At 41.6% G+C, this 16,154-nt stretch overlaps 1 protein-coding gene across 1 annotated transcript in view; it reads right to left on the reverse strand.

Moving 5' to 3' along the window:
• Positions 1–6,561: 6,561 nt before the first annotated feature.
• The window catches only part of KLHL31 (kelch like family member 31), a 47,720-nt gene continuing 38,127 nt past the window's right edge, over positions 6,562–16,154 (reverse strand). Inside the window, exons 4-5 of the transcript XR_009263039.1 lie at positions 10,947–11,052; positions 6,562–6,609 (exon numbers count right to left, since the gene is read on the reverse strand). The gene's annotated coding sequence lies outside the window, so the exon portion shown is untranslated. The remainder of the gene's footprint in view (positions 6,610–10,946; positions 11,053–16,154) is intronic.

The raw sequence follows: 16,154 nt of genomic DNA on the forward strand, positions 1-16,154 counted from the left end.
ATATATATATATATATACACACACACATATACATACACACGCATATGCACACGCACATACCTACATACATACATATGTTTTTCCTTGCCAGAATGCTAGAATTTCTGGGATATTCTGATGATTCAGTAGGACAGAATATGGGACAGAATACTGGAAAGTAGCACTTAGAAAATCTAAGATTGTAAATGCTGAATCCACCTAAGGGCTATGTGTTACTGAAATTTGCAAGGTGACTGCCTTTGCTGGGACCCAAACCTGATAAGAGCAAAAATTTTATTGGGAAAATCTTTTAAGTAAAAGAATAGTTAGGGGCGCCTGGGTGGCTTGGTCGGTTAAGCGTTCGACTTCGGCTCAGGTCATGATCTCACGGTCCGTGGGTTCGAGCCCCGCATCGGGCTATGTGCTGACAGCTCAAAGCCTGGAGCCTGTTTCGGATTCTGTGTCTCCCTCTCTCTCTGCCCCTCCCCTGTTCATGCTCTGTCTCTCTGTCTCAAAAATAAATAAACGTTAAAAAAAATTAAAAAAAAAAGAATAGTTATTAAGTGGAGGTGTAGGGTATATTTGAGGTCTTAGCCTGTAAACAGAAAGTTGCAAGCAATTCCTTCATAAACTTTCTGTCTTAAAATATATATATAGATATAAACGTATCACTATATTAGTCCCTAAAAATCCCATCACTTCCCAGGAGTTCACACTATTCCTGAGATTTGCTTTCATGCAAGATTTTCTAGTGATTTAATAGTCCTTGTTTTCAAACTATCAGGTAGAAAAAATAGTCATTTCATTGGACAATAAGCTACGATTTTGATTCAAAGAAGAGTCAGAAGATTCTGAAATGTGCACTGGAGTATTTTTGGAATGTGATTCAAATGGGTAAAGTTTAAACTGGAAACAGCAAAAAGTTAAACATTTTCTATTTATAAAAAGTCAAACTATTTTTTCCTCACCTGGTTAAAAAGTTGGTACCAAAGTCACTAAATAGTTTCATATAATAGATAATCCTTTGTTGGATTGATTCCTACTTCTATTTCAGGAACGTACTGTGGTTTTCCCCTTTGGTTACCACCTCTACGTATCTTATGTTATCAAGCTATCTTTCATAAAATCTTCTAAGTGCTCTTTTATTCTGTATGGAAAATAGTGTGGGTGTGGGAATAACTAACTGGTTAAATTTAAAAACCACAAAGACAGACACAGATGTGACATGTATTACTGTCTTCATGTTAACAACCTTATGACATCATTTTCTAAGCTGTTTCTGAGAATGAAATTCCCAGCCACATCATCAGCTAATTTCACTCAAATTCATTATCTGGATTTGGTGTTTCTCCTGCATGGTTAAAGCTTGGAATTTGAAGGCTTGAAATTTCTTGGAATCAAAAGTGATTTAATAAACAAAGTTAATTTCAATGAGTGATAGATTTGAAGTTTTTGCCAACACAGAGTCAAAGAGATCTATTAAGGCTCTAAAATAAGTAATTTTTTAAAAGATATCATTGGACATTTTGGTTCCCCCAAAGGACTCTGAATTGGCTAAGCATTTAATAATAAGAATGACTTTAAACTTCCTTTTCATCTCAGTATATTAAAAAATCAGTTAATTTAACATCATCAAAGTGTAATTCCCCATTCACATCTTTCTTTCACAATAAAATTTTATCTGCAGAATTCCAGTTTGATCCTTATGCAGCACTGTGCTGAGTTCTCCTGCCCAGCTGCCTGAGGTATTCATCTGAGTCTGTAGTAGGCATATGAAAGCATATTCCACCCATGTGGGACCAGAAGTTACCCCCAGAGCAGAAAGTCTTCTATCCTCAGCCCACTGCCTTGTAAACTTGCCCTTTAACTCCATACACTTTTGGACCTACAGTTACATTAACTCCAAGGAGGCAAGTACTTTGTTCTCTCAGGAGGGAAGGCCAGATCCCCACAGTATATTGTGTAGAGGCTTCTTGGGTGCCTGCCCTCAGCCTGGAACTTTGCATTTGCTCTCTCATTCCATCCAGTCAACAACACCAAGAGGGAAAAAATCTCCATTAAAAATTTTTTTAAAATTCCAGTATAGTTTACATACAGAGTTATATTAGTTTCAGATGTACAATATAGTGACTCAACAATTCCATACACCACCTAGTGCTCATCACAAGTGCCATCCTTAGTCCCCATCCCCTATCTTACCCATTCCCCCCACTCCCTGCCCTGGTAACCATCAGTTTGTTCTTTGTAGTTAAGAGTCTGTTTCTTGCTTTGTATCTCTCTTCTTTTTTTATCTTCATCATTTTTTTTGTTTTTTTTTAATGTTTATTGATTTTTGAGAGAGAGAGAGAGAGAGAGAGGGAGAGACAGAGAGAGCATGCATGAGTGTGTGTAAGCAGGAAAGGGGCAGAGAGAGAAAGAGAAAGAGAATGAGAATCTCAAGCAGGCTCCTCACTGTCAGTGCAGAACCTGATATGGGGCTCCAATCCATGAACTGTGAGATCATGACCCGAGCCAAAGTCAGACACTTAACCAACTGAGCCATTCAGGCACCCCTTTCTATTTGTTTCTTAAATTCCACATATGAGTGAAAATCATATGGTATTTGTCTTTCTCTTACTGACTGATTTCACTTAGCATTATTTTCTCTAGTTCCATCCATGTCATTGCAAATGGCAAGATTTCCTTTTTTATGGCTGAATGATACGCCATCATATATATATATATATATATATATATATATATATATATATACACACACACACACACACACACACCACATCTTGCTTATCCATTCACGTATTGATGGATACTTGGGCTGCTTCCATAATTTAGCTCTTATAGATAATACTGCTATAAACATAGGGGTGCATATCCCTTTGAGCTAGTGTTTTTGTATTTTTTGGGTAAGTACCCAATAGTGTAATTACTGAATTGTAGGGTAGTTCTATTTTTAACTTTTTGAGGAAACTATGTTTTCCATGGTAGCTGCACAGTTTGCATTTCCACCAACAGTGCATGAATGTTCCTTTTTCTCCACATTCTTGCTAACACTACTGTTGAAGAAATCTCCATTGAAATTGGGGACACTTCCTGTGTGAACTAGTACCAACCATGGCCACATGGCAGAAAGCAGAGCCTTGGGAAACTGACTGATATGTGTTGACCAGGCCATAGGCCTGAGGGAAATAAAGCAGTTGTGGGTACACGGGGGTGGAAGTCAGGAAGTTACCACAATAACTTGGGAGGTAGGGCTTTGCAAGAAGCTGGGGAAATAAACATTTTTCAAGTTTCATATTTCTCTGTTAAGGCCGGAGAAAATTGGAGCGTGTTTTATAGTAGAAATGAGTCAGCCAGACCGCTCTGTAGGTCTATAGGGCAAAAACATTTTGTTGAAAAGCCCCATGAGTATTATTCTCACGGAATGGTCTTTTCCTAATTCTAGGGTCTTTTATGTTCTCTGTAAAATGGAGTGTGCATGTTTGGGTGGGAATATATCGGCCACAAGTCTCTCCATCTTTTATTTTTCCTTTCCATGTTGTTTACTGTCTCTTTTCCTCTTGCTCTATCCAAAGATACCAGTCAAAGGAGCCAAGCAAAGTGCCCCCCTTTTGTAGAGTTAAACATCTTCATATACGGATAGATGGTTCTGTTGGGTAGGTGAGTGCAAGATCTGGTTGTAGCAAAGCTGGGCAGCACATCAGCAACTCCAGATGCTTAGGCCACCTCTCTGTCACCCTTCTTCCCCCCACGTGGCACTGTGCCCTGAAGGTCAGATGGAGGCAGGGCCTGGGCCTGCCAAGTTTTTTTTACTGGTATTCACGTATCCTTTTTCTATGTGCCAATTCAGCATGATCTAGGCAAGGATGATTTATTTTGTAAGGACTGAAAATGACTGAAAGTAGCTCAAGTAAAGGAGGGTCGACTGGAAGACTTTGAGGTTATGTCCCGGAGTTCATTTGTAGGAAGTGTGCCTGGACCACCTGGGAACTCTTTCACTCTTGCACTGTCTCCCTGAGTGAGGTGCCAACTGGTCCTGCTATTTTCCAGGATGGATGTGGCAAGGCTCACCTGACATAACTCCAGGGCTGTAACGACTATATGACTGCACCATTTTGTTTTAAAAAGTGGTGTTCCTCTTAGCCAATGTGTTATATACAAGCTGTTACAAGGGATGCTGCAAAATGCCTGCAATAAAATTCTTGTTAATTCACATTCATTTAAAAACGTTAAGTGGATTTCATTTAATTTTCATGCAAGTGCAGGATTGGAAGTTGTCACATCAACACTAGATGGTCAAGTAGATAATGAAAGGATGCCAGAATTCCAAAAGGGTTGGGAGTCATTGTTGGGGGTATCAAAGAATTTGTTTCCCCCATAGGCACAGGGCATTGAGCCAGCATACCTCATAATTCCTTCCCTTCCATCCTCTTCTCTATTTTCCACCCCTTTCTTGTAGTCAGTTCAACCAGGGGGATGTGGATGTCAGGTATTTCTGTTAGCGTTTTAACATCCAAATAGTTATTTCTCAGACACATGGTGACTTGTAAGGGTTGGTGCTGTTCTGATACTTATCCTTTGGAAGTTTAAAAAGTCTTTATTTTGAGGGTGCTCAGGTGGCTCAATCAGTTAAACATCCAACTTTGGCTCAGTCATAATCTCGTGGTTCATGAGCTCAAGCCCCACACCGGGCTCTATGCTGACAGTTCAGAGCCTGGAGCTTGCTTTGGATTCTGTGTCTCCCTTGCTCTCTGCCCTTCCTTCGCTCATGCTCTGTCTCTCTCTCTCTGTCTCTCTCAAAAATAAATAAACATTAAAATAAATAAATAGTCTTCATTTTGTATTAAATATTTGACCAGAGGCCAGGGTCCAGAAGGTCAGACTCAGATGATAAACCAGTAGGTTGTAAATAGCTCCATAAAGGTCATTGAATCCAAACTGATCTAGAGTGAAGGATTAAGATAAAGGAACAGAAAGGCAAGTGTAGATTCATGCAAAGAATTAACAACATAAATATTCAGGGGGATAAAGAATGGAAAGAACTTGCAGTGGTCTTCGTTCTCAGGTAAAATGCCACGTTGGTCACCTCTATTGCTACGGCTGTGACCCTACTGTACTACTTATGCCACTGTAACATCCAGAAGATGGGACTTGATGAGTCATGCACACTTCCAGAGTGTTTGGTCAGGGAAACCCTGGGAGTACTAGGATGGTGAATACTGTCAGCACCAAAAGGACAAGAGATGATCTTTCATCAGATAAGATAAAGAAAGGACATTCAGAGACACAGAATATGGAAGCAATTATCTGCCCTCCTAGGAGAGGATGCTGTAATCAAGTACAACAAGCATTTGGGTGAACTCCTGCATCTAGGCTTGGAGGGAGTTGATGCCACCTGGCAGATGAGTGGGAGAACTTTCATTAGTCCCAGGTGTTCTTCGAGGGCCACACATCCAGAGCATTATAGTTGTTTTTTTTTTTTTTTTAATTTTTTTTTAATGTTTATTTATTTTTGAGAGAGAGAGAGTGCGAGCAGGGGAGGGAGACACAGAGCAGAGAGAGGGGGAGACACAGAATCTGAAGCAGGCTCCAGGCTCTGAGCTGTCAGCACACAGCCTGACGTGAGGCTCGAACCCATGAACTGTGAGATTATGACCTGAGCTGAAATTGTACCCTTAACCGACTGAGCCACACAGGAGCCCCGGGAGCCTTTTAGCTTTAAGGCAAGAGTGGGACCAATATTTCTAGTCCATTTGTGAATGATCCCAGAGAAAGAAGCAGAGGAGAGGAAGATACGACTTTTTATCCACCCTGGAGGAGGCCCTAAAGCCTCATTAGTATCTCAACTGTTTGGTCTAAATTGAAGGGTGTAAATACAGTGTTCTTTTTAAACCTAAAGTTAAATTTGATTGATTGATGAATTGATTGATCAGTGGTCACTGGGAACTTAAACATGAATATTATATGATCAAAGCCCTTAAGGAGGTTAGAGTTTAAAAGGGGAATACAAATATCTATGATACTGTGTGATAAGGGCAACAATAAAGCAAGTACAAGATATAAGGAATCTTCTGGGCTTTGCATTGGACAAAATGTCCTTGGGAGGTCCTTTCCCTGCAAGCCAGTATGGGCTCAGCTCCAACTCCAGTGATTCTAAATGAGTCTAAAGATAACAGATTATCTCACATCTGGAACCGTGCCCACTGTCTGAAATTTCCCAGTGGCCACCAATAAGGTCTGGTCCCTACAGGCCCATTAGTTATTATCTATCCTACATTGCTACTTCTGGAACAGACACCAGACATGTAGTATTAGAAACAGTACCACAGGGCTTTGTCCCAAACAATCTTTGAAATAGGCCTGTTTCCACTCTGGCTCGTGCTGGGGAAGCAGCACCTTTGCTTCCTGATTTCTGTCACATGTCTTCCTGCAGTTTTGTCTCCTAAGACCAGCTGGCGGAAGAGCTCAAAGTGCAAGGAGCCAGTCATGAGGGACCTGGAGCTCAAGAAATGAACAGTAAATACTTAGCACATCATAAACATGGATAATTTAACAAGACATACAGATAGATGGCCCCAGTGGACTTATACTGGATTAGTAGACTGCCTCTTGCTCTTAGTGGTTCTTTCCGTGCTGGTTTTTGGGGAAAAAGCATAAAAGAAATTCTGTTAGGAAGATGAGAAAAAAATGCTTCTGTTTTAGACAAAGCTTGTGAGGGTTCAAGGATCACCCATCTATTGGCCAAAATGAGTTTCAGTGGCTTAAAAATGAGAAAGATAAGTACAGGCATTTTTGCCTTCTCATTGTACTTAAAGGCAGATTTTACAAGTCTTTCTTCTCCACCTGAAAACAGGACTTGAGAAATAGTAAAAAGAGATACTGGATATGACTAGAGTTTCAGCATCCTAAAGATGAATATTGTTCTTAGAAGTAAATGCTTGGTTCCAGAAGCTTTCTGAATACCATGTAGCGCTGAAGAAACTATCACTGCTGGCTCAGACCTTGATAAGATAATAACATATATTAGATGTTTTCCCTAGTCAGACACACTTCTAAGTGTCATATATATGTGTGTGTGTGTGTGTGTGTGTGTGTGTATATGTATATGTATATATACACACACACACATATACACAATTTATATATGTATATATACACACTATATATTCTAATATGTGATAGATAGATAGATACAGATATACTAATTTATTCTCTTAGGACATAAGGGATTAGCAGACCTTTCAAGTCCTGGTATGTTCTAAGACAAGTTAACCCAGAAACTGTCATGGAAAAACAGATTCAGCAAAAAGGGACCAGCCAACACGTTATGCAGAAGTCCCCGTGGCTTAGTGGCAGGGATTGGACATTGTGCCCTTAGGGGAAAAGCGATGAGATCAGAGCAGACTGGGAGAGATCAGGTCTGGCACTTGTGCAGCAGGCCTGGATTCAAAGATGATCTGATGGGAAGCTGGGCAGACAGTTGGGCCGAGGCATTCATCCATAGGGGACGGCCAGAGAGGCACAGTTTGGATTGAGAATGTGGGTGCACCAGATCAAAGCAGCAGGCCTGAGGAAGGGGTGCTGGGGCCTAGAGAGAAACCTCAGCCCCTGGGATAAAGTGGCAGTTGCTTTTTATAGAGCACTGGTGTATGGGGTGCTCTGGGAGAACGCTGTGAAGGGTGTGGGGTCTCCAGCACTATTTGGGCATACCCTCCCATGGTTTGGTGACCCAGGCAGAAAAAGGGACAAAGTACAAGAATAACAACAGCAGGGAGAAGTTGTGCTAGATTTCATCCCAACACCAAAATGTAGTTACAAACAAGTAGAAGAAGATTTTTACACCCTACTCTGAGCCCTAGAAGGCTATACTGGACTGGGATTCATTCTCCTTTACCATCAGGTCTAGGATTCTTTTTTTTTTTTTTTTTAATAAAAAAAAATGTTTATTTATTTTTGAGAGAGAGAGATAGAGAGCAAGCAAGGAAGGGGCAGAGAGAGGGTGACACAGAATCTGAAGTAAGCTCCAGGCTCTGAGCTGTCAGCACAGAGCCCAACACGGGGCTCAAACCCACGAACCATGAGATCGTGACCTGAGCTGAAGTTAGATGTTTAACTGCCTGAGCCACCCAGGCGCCCCAGGTCTAGGATTCTGACTGTTAATAATACTGACTTTGGGGATCTCCATTCTTAGGATTACTCAGGGTTTGTTGTTTAAATCTTACTTGGCTTGTACTAATAGGCACTAATGCCAAGCTTTTACCACTAAATTCATAGGCTTGTCAAATAAATGGTAATACCAAGAGATCTGCTGCAAGTTACTACTTGTAACCCATGTGTAATCCATTCTTGCTTGGTGTCTTAAGGTATTCTTTAGTTCCTAATCCCTAAACCTAAATAAAGAGTTGGCAACCTTTTTCTTTTAAGACCAGTGGTAAATACTTTAGGCCTTGCTGGCAATATTCATTTCTGCCACTGTGGTGGGAATCTGTGATAGACAGTAAGACAAATAGGTATGGCTGTGTTCCAGTAAAACTTTATTGACAAAACAGGCAGCAATCAGATTTGGCATGTGGACCACCGCAGCTGATCCACGATAGAAATGAACAGACAAACAGATATATACATTTTATACTCTCCATGAGCAATTTTTAAATTCTAATTGTTTTTTTTTCCTAAAGGATGGGGGGTAGGAGGAACCATCTTACCTGTGTGTCCCTGTCATTTACCTTCTAGCTTCCATTTGTAACTCTGGAAGCGAATAGCCTCAAACCAAACTTCCTGTCTGCTTTTAAGATACAGAAGCAGTTGGAACGTGTTATTGCGGGTTTTTTATTTTAAGGACCGAGATCCTGTTTGCTACTTTTTCCTCCCATCTAGTGAAGTTCTTCATACACAGACGGCCTCTGGTAAGAGTTGAGTAGTGTCTCTTACGCGGCCACTACTCTTTCTTTCTCCCATTTCACTGGCAACAATGACCATCTAATTTGGCCTTCTTTGGCACTGCTTATCCAAATAGAGAGTTAATGTATTCAAAGATGAGGCAAATGCAGTTTCTTTCAAAATGCAGGAAAATACCAAACGCAGAACTCGAGTGAGAAACTACTAGAAGAGACTGATCCTGGCCAAAATCAAGTCCAAAGGTTAAACATGTTTGCCCTCCTTATCTAAGGAATGAAAATGCTCAGATGCAGGGCAGAACCTGATAAACACCAAATTGTCTTCAGCAATTAGCAACTTCCGTCACCTGTTATTGCTTGGCTAGTGTCTTCCCAAAAGATATAGGAAAATGCTAATTTAGCCCTTGAGGCCTGTGAATGTCACCTTAATTGGAAATAGGGTCTTTGCAGATGTAATCAAGTTAAGGTGAAGTCATTAGGGTAGATCCTAATCTAATATGACTGGTATTTTCATAAGGTGACAGAAATCTGGACACAGACACACACACAGAGGAGAATGCCACGTAAAGACAGAGATGTGCAGGGAGAAGGAGGCCACATGACAATGGAAGCAAAGATGGGAATGAGGTAGCCACAAGGCAAGAGATATCAGAGATGGCTGATAACTTTCAGGAGCCAGGGGAGAAGCATGGCATAGGCTCGCTCTCAGGCCTCCAGAACCTTGCTGGCACTTTGATTTTGGACTTCTAAGCCTCCAGAACCATGAAAGCACAAACAGCTATTGTTTTAAGTTATTCAGCCTGTGGTAATTTGTGGTCCTAGGAAACTAAGATACCAACTATGGGCTGACACAGAATAATTCAAATAAATTTCATAGAGCGTTCCCCTCTCCTCTTGTTAAATGTCCTGCTCACTGTCTAGATACCTCAGTAACGGAGTCAGCTCAGTAATTCTGCCATCAGATGCACAGGCCACATTTGATTTTGATTTATCTTTCAGATAACCCGGGACTTTCAAAGTTAAATGGAAATGATCATTTTAATACTTTGCCTGATGTGGATTCAGAGCCAGGCCAAAGGCAGTTTGGCAACCTGTCAGCAACTGATAGTATGACTGAAAAACCTGATATGTCAGCTATTGTTCTACCGTATTAGCTTCTTTGGGTCCTATGAACTCATGAAATATAACAAAGCGCTGTATTGTCTAAACTCTTCTGAATATATGGCTAGCGGTCACATAACTCCTTTTGTCTTAGTCTACGCCTGTCAAAGAGGAATTCTCTGGTGTCTTTGTTTTCCTTTAGAGCTTTCCCCTCTAATTTGATCTGTACTTGATGACATGGTCATAAAGAACACCACGTACCTGGTAGAGCAGAATCGCACGTAAGCATTGTTAGAGTCAAAGGAAGGAAATTTCCCAGGCAGAAGAATTCTAAGAGCTAACGTTTATTGATTCCTGTGTGCCAAACTCTTCTTCAGATGCTTGACAGCAGATACCATTTTTATTCTTACAAGGACCCTATTGGGCAGGTGTTATTTCTCTCCTCCCTTTACAGCAAACAAACCAATTGATGGCAGTGATGAGTAGAAGTCACCAGAGGTCACGGGGCTGATGAGCACCAGGGCTAAGATTATGAACCCAGGTGGTCTGGATGCAAAGTCTTTTCCTTAACCATTACTCTGTTGGCTTTCTACCTGGGAAATACTCCCATCCTGGATCTGAACCTTGGTGTGTTTTCCTCACTGAAAAGCATTGTTTTTATGGCCTTTTCAGCTAATGGAAATTTTGGATCTATGTGTTTGCCCAAGGTTGTAGGATCATCTCTGCAGGAAGGGGATGGAATGAGCCCCTGAAGTCCAGTTCTGGAGTATTTGTGATTGTTGATGTTACAGAGGCCTCTTGATCTTTGAATGATCTGGGCCACAGGGGCACCATTTTTAAGCAGTCACATTTTCTCCAACTAGACCCACTAACCAGAAATATCACCACATTTTCAAAATGAAATGTTTTGTTTTCGTATCATGTTATTATACAATAAAATTAGTGCCAGTGATTGATTGCAGGTCTACTTACCTCCTTACACAGCACACATCTGGGATGAGACATCAGAGATCCAGGGAAGAGAGGGCCAGAGTCCAGTGCCTCTTTTGGGAGGGCTCCTATAGGCCAGCATCTCCTACTGTTGAAGTGGTCAAGAGGGAAATGGATTAGGGAAAGGATGGATCAGGATTGCTTCTAGGATAGGAGTTTAATCCCATCGTCCCCAAAACCCCCTGCCCACAAAAATTTTTTTATTAAAACTCTTTTGACTATTCTAAAATGACTTTCCTAGATAACCTAATCTATTTATACACATAATTGAAAATCAATGTTATGCCCAACTGAATCATAAAGAAAGAACAAAAGGAAAGTAAGTGGAAAGTAAATAGTATGATACCTCTAGCTCAGGACCAACTATAGCAAAGTCATAATGATGTAGTCAAATGTTTGCACCCATATGTGGAATCTGCAAATGTGAGTATGTGCTGATACAGGGTGTGGTGTGAGTCACCTATCGAGAGTAGCCTTACCTCAGGAGATGAGATTTTTCCAGTGGTGAGTAATCTAAGTAAAGTTATTAGCGAAACAGCATATAAGCTCCCCCTGATTAAAAAAATTGTCAACAAAGCAACATATAATTTTCCCTCCAATTTAGTGGCGTTGCGGGGATATTCAGCCTATATCAAAACCCAGAGAAAACACTGTGTGAATGTGGGAAATAGACTGGGGTCCTGACTTTGTCACCTACGTGAATTAATTCAATGGTTAAGCAGGATGTGGGACTATCTAGTTGTGGGACCATCCACAGTTCCATGATATCCACCATACCCAAACTTCAACTGTTGGGACATACAACCGCCCCTTTAAATTTCCACACCTCCAGGTGCTGGATCACTCCAACTGGCGGCCACTAGGTTAGGGCTTCCTTATTTCCAAATGTCTTTTGTCCCCTTGTCCTCTCCTGTCTCTGCCTTCCTCTCTTCTCCCTTCTCTTTTCCTCTGCTGCCACTCCTGTTCATCTCCCGTGTTCCCTTGCCTTTCCCCTCCTTGCTCTGCTTTTCCCATCTCCTCCTCCTTCGCACTTTCATCAGGGAGGAGGTGGTGGCCCTCTTGTAAGAGCAGAGTTGAGGGGTTCCTGTCTCTGGTGGAGAGTATATCTCATAAGACTGCCTGCAGCTATTTTCCCAGCCCTGAACATCCTCACACTGCATTTTCTCTGTCTCTCTCTCCAAATTTTGATCTGTAATTTCAACTGTATAGGTCAGAAAAATACAGTCAGAGAAACACTGTGGTATCAGAGCCTTAACTCTTTAATATAATTTTAATATAGACTCTTAAACACCAAATAATGGCTAAAGTATACATACATTATTGCCTTTAAGTTTCATCTTATCCCCATTTTACAGATGAGGGACAGAGACACAGAAATTAAATGACAGGCCCAGCCTACAGAGTTCATAAACAGCAGAGCTGGGATGTTGTGTTAACTCGGCAAGGGGTGTCATGATGGCAGTTCCTATCCCCAGAGAACTGGCTACCTAGCGCACAGGAAAAACCTGAAAACGAATAGGTGAAAATTTGACAGCTAATATTTATTGGGTATTGTCATGTGTCATTAAGTGTGTTCTACACACATTATCTTATTAATTTTTTTAAATGTTTATTGATTTTGAGAGGGAGAGAGAGAGAGAGGACAATTGAGAGAGAGAGAGAGAGAGAGAGCGAGCGAGCATGTGGGGAGGGGCAGAGAGAGAGGGGAGAGAGAGAGTCCCAAGCAGACTCCATGCTGTCATCATGGAGCCTGACTCAGGCCTGAACCGACAAACTGTGAGATCATGACCTGAGCCTAAATCAAGAGTCAGACGCTTACTGAATGAGCCACCCAGGTGCCCCTCTTATTAATCTTTTTAATAAACCTGTAATGCCCATGATTTTGTTGTTGTTGCTGTTTGTTTGTTTTTTAGCGTCACCATGCACTTGCAGGTAAGGGACCACAGGTAGAGAGGCTGCTAGTAAGTACTTGGTCTGGGATTCAGACACAGACTGCCTGGGGAGCCTGGGTTCTCACCCACTAGTCTAAGCCCTGGGATTTCAAGAGAGGGAAATGTTTCTGGCAGCTGGGATCAGGGAGCGGCATTGCAGCTGAGCTTAGGGTTGGGGTAAATTTCCACAGGTGGAGAGGGGGAGGCATATTCCGTGCCTGGAATGGGTGGAGCCTGGGGGACAAGGAGAGGTAGTCACACAGTGCTTTCTCCTTTTACATTAAAAACTGTTTTTTAATTAAAAAAATTTTTTTTACATCTATTTATTTTTGAGAGACAGAGAGAGACAAAGCGGAAGCAGGGGAGGGGCAGAGAGAGGGAGACAGATAGGCTGTTGGCTGTCGAAGCAGGCTGCTGGCTCTGAGCTGTCAGCACAGACTGTGACATAGGGCTCGAACCCATGAACCATGAGATCATGACTTGAGCCAAAGTCAGACACTCAAACGACTGAGCCACCCAGGCACCCCTCCTTTTACATTTTAAAGGCATGCTTTGTTTGTTTGTTTTCTAAATGTTCATTTATTTTGAGAGAGAGAGAGAGCATGAGTTGAGGGGGACACACAGAGAGAGAGAGACAGACAGACAGACAGAATCTCAAGAGGGCCATGTCTTGACAGCCCCTACTGAGGGCTCATGTTCCATGAGATCATGACCTGAGATGAAACCAAGAACCTGATGCTTAAAGGACTGACTCACCCAGACGCCCCTGTTTGTTTGTTTGTTTTTAATTCCAGTTGAATATTGAAGAGAATGAGCCTTACTATTGAACATCTGAATTAGAACAAATACATCTTTATCTGTTCTGGGTGACTATTGAAATAGTTTGTGAGAGGGGCACCTGGGTAGCTCAGTCTTTTAAGTGTCTGACTCTTGATTTCGGCTCAGGTCATGATCTCGTAGTTTATGAGTTTGAGCCCCCCATCAGGCTCCACACTAATACTGTGGAGCCTGCTTGGGATTCTCTCTCTCTCTGCCCCTACCAAACTCATGTGCTCTCTCTCTTTCTTAAAATAATAAATAAATTTAAAAGAAAAAACACTTATTTTTAAAAAATGAAATAGTTTGTGAGAAAGCACCATGGTCATTCCTGCCTGGCGCTCTGTGCACTCTGTGTACCAGGAAATGGTCTGAAGGCAAAGGCCGGAGCTCCAGTCCTCACTCTGCCTGTCAATCTTGGGCCTTCTACCTGATCCTCCCCATTCTTCCACAAGTGTGGGGTAATGACACAGGCCATGGTTATCCTGGAAAGACCCTGGAAGGCCGAAGGAGGGAACAGGGGTGCCCAGCTTCAGAGGTGAGGTGCTACGAAACTCTAAGGCATCAAACATTTTTATTAGTCTGCTTAATCTGTCCTTTTAATATGTAGTAGTAATTAACATTGGCCCTGGGCAACTCAGAACAGGAATGTTGCAACCTCAGTTAATTTGTAGAGTGCCCTGGTGTTTGCACATACATGCTCTAATTCAATCTTTACTAATTTTCCTATGAAGGAAGCAGGATGATTATGATCAACTGCCATTTTTACAAAAACTGAGACCCAAACAATTTGTTTACCAAATGTGAGATCTGGGTATAAAATTCCAGGCTTCCGACTCGCAGTTTAGACTACTTCCCAAGGACCATAGAAGAGGCTTTCTGGGGACAACCCTTGCTAAATTTCTTGGCAAAATTCAAGACAGGCAAGAGCACAGACTTGCTAATGCTGTTTGCACATAGTACATAACCCACAGTGACACTGAATTTCTAAATCTTTTTAAAAATTCAGCTCCAAGTTTGCCCCTCTTGCTTTAACCCCTCCAGATAGAATCTGCCACTCCTGCAGCAATCCCGTGAGGCTGCCCACCTGCCCCTGTAATTACACGTACTGCGTTGTACAACAATAATTCGTTTACATGTCTGTTCCCTCCACCTCTTCCCCTTGTCTCCCCACCCCCCGGGGACAGTGACACAGGGCCAGCCATCTTGGGTCTCCAGTACCCAGCAGGTTGCTAGATGTAATAAATGCCCAAGAAGGATCTTTATGTTTTTCATAAAAGGAAAAACTTAATTCGACTGCATAAAATTCAGAAATATTTGAACAGTAAGGAATATCAAAAATGAAATAAAGTTAAAAAGAAATCGAAAAATAAGAAATGGCTACAAAATATCAAATCCTCTAATCTATGAATTAATAATAAAAATATTACTAAGTTCAGCTAGGGATGCTGCTGCCATTTGGGGCTGTGTGTATGTGTTGTTTTAAATACCAGTCAAAACATTTTGAGGTAATACTTTTACTGATTTCTAAAAAATTTTAATGTTGATTTATTTACTTTGAAAGAGAAAGAGCATACACATATGTGAGGGAAGGGCAGAGAGAAAGAGAGAAAGAGAAAGAGAAGGAGAGAGAATCCCAAGCAGGCTCCACACCACCAACACAGAGCCCAGCTCAGGGATCAAACTCTCAAACCGTGAGATCATGACCTGAGCTGAAATCAAGAGTCAGACGCTTAACCGACTGAGCCACCCAGGTGCCCGGGGACTTTTACTGATTTCTAGTAGCAGCTCAGAGGGCATAGAAATGGTCTTTACTCTTCTAAATGTCTCCATTTGGTCATGTCAAGGTTCAATGATAATTTAAGTAATAATGGACCTTTTTCTTGAAGCAAAATGCAATATATCATCTATATTCTATAGGGCCTACTGAAGTGGAAACGACGTACCTACAAGAATTACAGAACAATCATCTATATTAGAAAAACACTACCTTAGTAATTATCATTCTATCAGACCTTACTAACAGCACATGTTTCATCAATTAAGTAATAGTAGTTGAACTAAAAAGAGATGTATCAAAATGACTTCTAAAGTCTTTATTTTTTTAATGTTTATTTATTTTTGAGAGAGAGAAGAGCATGAGCAGGGTGGAGGCAGAGATAGAGGGAGAGAGAGGGTACGAAGTAGGCTCTGTGGCACAGCGCAGAGTCCTATATGGGGCTCAAACTTACGAAATGTGAGATCATGACCTGAACTGAAGTCAGACGCTTAACCAACCGAGCCACCCAGGTGTCCCTCAAAATGACTTTTAAAGAGAGAGGATGCAGGAAAATCACTCGGTTGTTGTGGATACACAGAGACTGGGGGCTTTGAAAGTTGAATCAGACCAGCATGTGACCCTGGATTCCAGAGACATCACAGCTTAACCCTCCCTTTCCCCTGG

The sequence above is a fragment of the Neofelis nebulosa genome, chromosome 6, assembly GCF_028018385.1.
Source record: "Neofelis nebulosa isolate mNeoNeb1 chromosome 6, mNeoNeb1.pri, whole genome shotgun sequence".
Lineage (NCBI taxonomy): Eukaryota > Metazoa > Chordata > Mammalia > Carnivora > Felidae > Neofelis > Neofelis nebulosa.